Genomic DNA, 6,894 nt, shown 5'->3' with positions numbered 1-6,894 from the left:
TGAGACACTTTATTTTGTATTTAAATCTGTCTGTAAAATTGTGTCAGAATGCGTCAAAGCGGACGATTTCTGAGTGATCAGGACAGAAAGGTGTCTCATATGTGAAATCAATGCTTCACTTGATCAAACCACATTGATCCGGGGTGTGACCGTGTGCAGCCGGCGGGCCGGGCGATGGACTGTGGCAAACACGTGTGATTGAAAAGCTTTAAATGGGTGTCAAACAAGCGGACACATCATGTTTGACTTAAATTACCAGCAGTCCCACAGGAGGATTCTGGGACGGCTCCCCAGAGCTCGGGGTGTGTGTGTGGAATATAAACAGGGGATTCACCGGTGACCAGCGGGTCAACGCCGCCGCCGTCACCGCCGCTGCTGTCAGCCCCCCAAGGGAGCTGGAGACATTCTTACATCAGTTTATACATCTGCTGGACGTGACCCCTCTAGTAGGCGCTAACGGGGCAGACACACTTCTAGCAGGGGTGTTTGTAGGGTGGGTGGGGCGGGTGATTGTAGGGTGGGGCGGTTGTCTGTAGGGAGGGTGGGGCAGGTGTTTGTAGGGCAGGTGGGTGGGGCGGGTGTGTTGCAGGGGGGGGTCGGGTCTGGGATGGGTTCATGGGGAGTTTAGCATCGGGATTACATTGCCATAGTGTGGCTTAAATTAGGATTGAGGAGCGACCGGGTCGAACTCTCGCTGGCCGCCAACACAACAACATTATTAATGAAAGAAGAGCGGATATGTTAAGACGTGCACATATAAACATCTATAGGCTGCTGAAGAGTTTTTTGATGGCTTTGACTCCATTTCTATAGCTTAAGTCTTAATGAAAAAGGCCAACGGGGCCTCATTTGAGCCTGGATCATCAAAGTACAGAATATTATCAAGACAATTCTTTCATCCCAAACATGAAATGAGATTTAAACTTATCTACGTTTGTCCACCCATCCCGCTCGATTGCGCTGTGTTCCCTGTCCCTCCCTCCACTCATGGTAATCTGTTTGTCAAATGTGTGTCTTGCCTCTGTGCTGCCGTCGCCTCCCGTCGCCTCTCCCTCCTCCCCCCAGGCTCCCGGTCCTCACAGGTCCAGCTCCGGCCCTGGCCAGCCCGGGGAGATTGAAATGTTAAGGGCCGGGGGACGACAGCTCCACTAATTAAATTCCCCAGGTTAATCCCCGCCGATCCCCTCGACGCACTCTCCAACCAGGCCCTGTGAGGAGAGGGAGAGGGGCAGAGATCAGGAGGGGGGAGGGGGGGGGGACAACAAACAAACCCTCAACTCCAACAAGGGGCGCAAGAAAATAAAAAACAAGAAGAGGGTGAATGTGAAAATGAAACGATTGAAACACTGGATGGAGAGTGGATAGTGCACATATGACATCATCACAACCACCATCAGCATAAGCATATCAATGTGAACTCACTCACAGCGGCCTGAGACCTGTCATCATCTCAGCGAGTACAGTGACCTGGTGTCTGACCCCGGCACCACACTGTACTCACAGAGGACAGCCGACACGCTGACCAGGCCCGGCAAACTATGTGACCTCATCACCGTCGCAAGAGGTGCTGAGTTACAAACCCACTACCACATCAGAGGTGCAAAGCTTATAATTAAATGTTATGTAACTCTTGTGCTCACCATGGGGGGGCTTAGAAACCCAGAGAACCCAGAGACCTCAGAGGCGACTGTCTGGGGACTGAAAAATAGTCCAGAGAAATGGAACATCGATGAGCTTTCCACACATTTCAGGCATTCACATTGAAACAAATACAACCAAAGATGCTTCATTGAGTCGTAGCAAAAAGCAGATTTGTGTGTGAGAGTGAATACAGCAGCTGATTCTGCACACAGTGGGTGTGGTGTACAGGGAGGATGCGGGAGCCTCACACAGTGTGGGCGTGCAGCATCACACGCAGCACGCGCCTGCGTTGTGGCTTCGCTCAGAGGTGTAATGCCTGATTAGGGGATTACAGGAAAGTGCTTCTTTGCAGTTCTGTGAGAAACAATTATTAACATGTTGGTGTCTCTAATCCTGGATAAACACAGCTTTTCAAGAACAACAGCGAGTCTTTTTCCCCCCTTTAAAAAAAAAAATCCATGTTTAAACCCCGTAGTCACTTGAACTCCAAAGCCCGACTAATACCAGAGGAGGAGACAGGCCAGTGGCGTGGAACACTGTCATTACAGAGGTTGCGCTCGTGGTGGAAGATGGAGGCGGCCAGCAGGCCTTCACATTAGAGTGGAAATCCAAATTTAGCTTGGGGAGAGAGGAGGCATTGTGCTGAGCAGCGCTTGTTGAAAGGGCATTAGACTGAAACATGTTCACAGCCTGTAATCTTTTATTTGTTTGTGCACTTGTCTCTTTGTAATCTGCTTTCAAGTAACACAGAGATGATTTCCTAAATCATGCGGGAGGAGGAGGGAGGGGGGATCCATGAATGCACACATGCAGGTGGGCGACGCCACAATGATTGAGCACCTCATAGTAGCCAGGAAATACTTTTTAACATGTGCAGGTACGCTTTAATAGGGACACTTAACTGCATAAATACAATTATATAAATTAATAAATTGTCCTGCCGACTGAGAAGTCAGGCAGGCAGCAATCTAACACACCTCTGATAGCTGGGACACACACACACACACACACACACACACACACACACACACACACACACACACACACACACACACACACACACACACACACACACACACACACACACACACACACACACACACACACACACACACACACACACACACACAATAATTTCAGTATAGCCTGCAGCTCTAATATATACCACATCAAAACAACCTGGGAGTTTCATCTCTGACGCCGTTGAACCTGCTGACTTGTCCATACTGTCCACTCTCTGACACTTTGAAGAGCTGCTCCTCTCTCCCGCCACCTTTCTGCACGGCCCTGGGAAGAAACCATCACCAGAAACCATTAGTATATCAGTCGGTTGTAAGAGAGATAACAACGATTTCGCTGTGACAACAAATCTGAGGGGTTCATCTGAAACACAAGAGGCTTGGGCGAGTACAAAGGAGGCTCCAGGTCCTCAGAGGAGAGGGGCAGGGAGAATGTGGTCCTTAAGGTGCTGGTGTTGAGTGAGCAAAGTCCAGGATGTGCTGTGCCCATCTGGCAGGGCAGGGTTTAGCCCTAATCCCAGAGCCCCTCGGTGGGGGATCCCCAGACTGTTGATCGTGACCCCCCACCGGCTCCTCCGCGCACACACAGACAGCCTCAGCACACAAACACAGGGCCCCCCCCGCATCAAGAAAACAAGCCCACGGACAACATCCACACACACCACTGTGGAGCAGGCGGGCAAGATTACTGTAACGAGACCTTCACATTCCACAAACATTCACTAATAGTGTATTGTCCTTCTGGGTATATGTCAATATTGGGCGAACAGTTTTGATACGTCTGGTACCGGCACAGAGGCTTAAATAACAGCTGCAGTGCACAAACACAAACAGGCACAGACACACAAAAACAAGAAGGGAATATGACCCCAACCGACAGGGAAAGGCTGAGGGGAGAAACCTATCCACACACACACACACACACACACATGCAGAGGGCGTAGAGGCTTGTTTTGGTGAGGCAACATGGAATAACACATTTATCGCACACACAAGTAGAGACCGAGTAAATATACACACATAATTACAAAAACATAGACAGATAGGCAAACACACAAAGACACCCAGAAGCAGTCACCCAGCCATACACACCACACACCTAACCGCTGATAATCCCCTAGACACAGGAACACACACACACACACAAACGCACACACACACACACACACACACACACAGCATCATTATGTTTATCACTGTGAACCAGCCCACCGACACCCATCACTCTAATTCCATTTGTCTGTTTAGATTCGTTTTGCTTTAATCCTCCCTTGTTTGTGCACATCTGCAAGCACTGCAATAGTACAGAGAGAGAGGGAGAGAGAGAGAGGGAATGGAAGTGAGGGAGAGAGGGGGGGGGGTGGAAGTGAGAGAGAGAAAGAGAGAATGAGAGAGAGAGAGAGAGAGAGAGAGAGCTAACCCTCCTGAGTTCGTGGTCCCTGTAGCTCCAGCAGAAGGGGGCAGACAGGCGTATCCTTGCCCAGGGAGAAGCGCTCCATCCCAGCCACGGAGGCGCCGCCAGGCCCGCAGGCCCCGGTAATCACTGCAAACAGTCAAACACGCAGTCACACGGGCTCTTACACCAACACAACATTACAGGCTTTTTACACAGTATTACACCACATCTTATTATCCCATTCAAGTCCCTCTATTAGCTCAATTGGATGGTGGGATTTTCATTTGTAAATTGGGGGATTTCAGATTAGCTCGTCTGTCAGCGATGAAACGCCCCCCCGAGACTGTGAATTATGTGACCAATCATCTATGAATCGATGCTTACACGCACGCCAGCCGCGCCTGAATGGATGGCGGAACTTAAACAACTTTAAGCTTGGCGACGTTCCGTATTTAAAGGGGATTCACAGGTATTATCTGCTCACACATCACAGCCGCGCAGCATGATGGTCATGGATTAGGCCCACTACAGTTTGGACTCAGGATGCCAAACACCATTCAAGATTCAATAAACTGTATTTATCCTCCACGGGGCAATTACATGTACATCTATCCTCAAACTGCCCTAATGTACAGACAGAACATATATTTCCATACAGCTGACGGTAAGAAGTGTTGGCTTTTATGCTTCAATATAATATTCAGGTCTCATAAAGAATTATTAGAGATAAATATTAGCCGCTATTCACACACCTAGCAGCAACATTATGCAGAAGTGTAACCGGTCGGTTGAAAAGAAGCGAATGAATTACCCCCCCACCCTCTTCCTCCCCGGGCCCTGCATTCAGACACGGACTGCAAGGAGGAAGAGGGAGGAGAGGGAGGAGAAGAGACACCCCGAGCTAGTGGAGAGATGCGGCAAATTATGAAAATGCCTCTCTGTGTCCTAAATGGAGGCCGAGCTCTTTAATGTGGCACAAAATTAGAACCTGAGGGAGGAAGTGTGGCCCACTTGATTGGCGAAACTCCTCCTGGCCCCGCTACTCCTCTCCTTCTTCCCTTCCCTCTCTCTCTCAAAGCACAGAGAGAGAGAGAGAGAGAGAGAGCGAGAGAGAGAGAGAAGGAGAGAGGGAGATAGTTATCCGAGCCTGGTGGCGTTCTCTTGTGTTGGGGGGGGGGGGGGGGGGAACCGAACGGACCCCAGAGAGAGCCCAGGGGCGTCCATAAAGGTGCCTAATTTGTCAGTTTACCCCTCAATTATTTAAATACGTCTAAGGAGGGAGCAGAAAAGCGGCGCTGCCTCCTCGCAGTCAGAGCACACAGAGACCTTTCTCCACGGTAGCCATTTTCAATTATGCTCCGCCGCTGCTGTCTTTGATATACAGAAGTGCTGTGGTGGAGTGAGGCTGTATCGAATAAACAAATGTGTGTAAACAAGATAACAACAGGAGCGTGGGGATAATATTCCGTTTGCTCTGAAGTATTCAAAGTTATTTCACATTCACGAATTCATAGTCATTTTAAAAATTAACTTTAGGGATAGACAAACACACAAACACACACACACACACACAGAAGCATTTTCATCTACAGCATTAACGGATGGCGTACACGTGTGTTTGTGCATCAACAGAGCTATCAGAGAGGATTAAAGAGAGATGTTTGGATACAGACAGAGGACCCAGAGTTACTCGTCCCTCTGGTCCTCAAACTATCCCATCCATACTCTCTGCCTGAACCTCACCACCACTACCAACGCCATCATCACAGCTACTGTCCTATCCTATCAGTTGTGGGAGCAGCTCACACTGCCTGGCAATGGGGCGGCTCTCGGGCAGCGAGACCACTGGAGGTATGCGGGGCTCAGAGCCAGAGATTACGGCGCGTTTGTAGATTGATCCTGGAAATGGAGATGTCGCATTCCCCAACCCTCCGACCTGTAATCCCTCATATCTGCCTCTATTGTTTGGGTTGTTTTACTAGAGGGGCGAGGTTGTGGAGGATGAGGATGCTGTGAAGGTAGAGTGGGTCCACACGGGGTCCTAAGGTAACCTTATCTCTCGCGAGCGTCTGGTGGCGGCAGGTAAAGGCCCTTTTTTCTACGTGTGAATGCTTTGCTGCAGACCCCCATGGAGATGAACTCCCATTCCAGCTACAACAATCGCGCTCAATAAGCCCTATATCAGCAACAATGCCAGCGCTGCAGCCAATGGCAATACAATAGGCTGGGTGCGCCTGGACCAACGACATAAGCAACAAAACAATGGCGTGCTACAGGAAAGACACCTGCAAACAACAAAAAACAACACAAACACAAGCAAGAACACAATGGAAAACATTACCAACACCTGTACAAATACACCCAGTAAACCCGCAAACGCACTGTACCTGCACTGCAGACACACACACACGTGAAAACGACTCACTTCAGTCAACAAAGGCTGACCAAGAGGGGCTTTACAACCCAATACACACCCGTAATGATACACAACATCCATTAGCACCAATCAGGGCTAAGGATCTACTGTGTTGAGCCTCTGCTGAGAGGTTGAGAGGACAAGTAAATAAACCTGCAACTTAGCTTGGTGGAATAACAACAATCCAGTGCTAATATGTGGGGAGGCAGCAGGGACAAATATGGGCGTCAGGCACAAACACAAACATCCTTGGAAACAGGTTCCTCACGCTTAGGGAAGGAGATCTGCAGGCAAACTTTTACAGAGTGTAAGATTGTGCAAAATCTGTGGCCAGCTCAGTATATCATGCCGCTCACACCGTCTATTCTCTTCCCAAACACTAACCAACACACCCCACCCCTCGGCCTCGCTCCCCTTCCAAG

The sequence above is a fragment of the Genypterus blacodes genome, unplaced genomic scaffold, assembly GCF_046128005.1.
Source record: "Genypterus blacodes isolate CSIRO-AG114 ecotype Tasmania unplaced genomic scaffold, CSIRO-AGI_Gbla_v1 ptg000171l_1, whole genome shotgun sequence".
Taxonomy (NCBI): Eukaryota; Metazoa; Chordata; class Actinopteri; order Ophidiiformes; family Ophidiidae; genus Genypterus; species Genypterus blacodes.
This window is presented reverse-complemented; position numbering follows the sequence as displayed.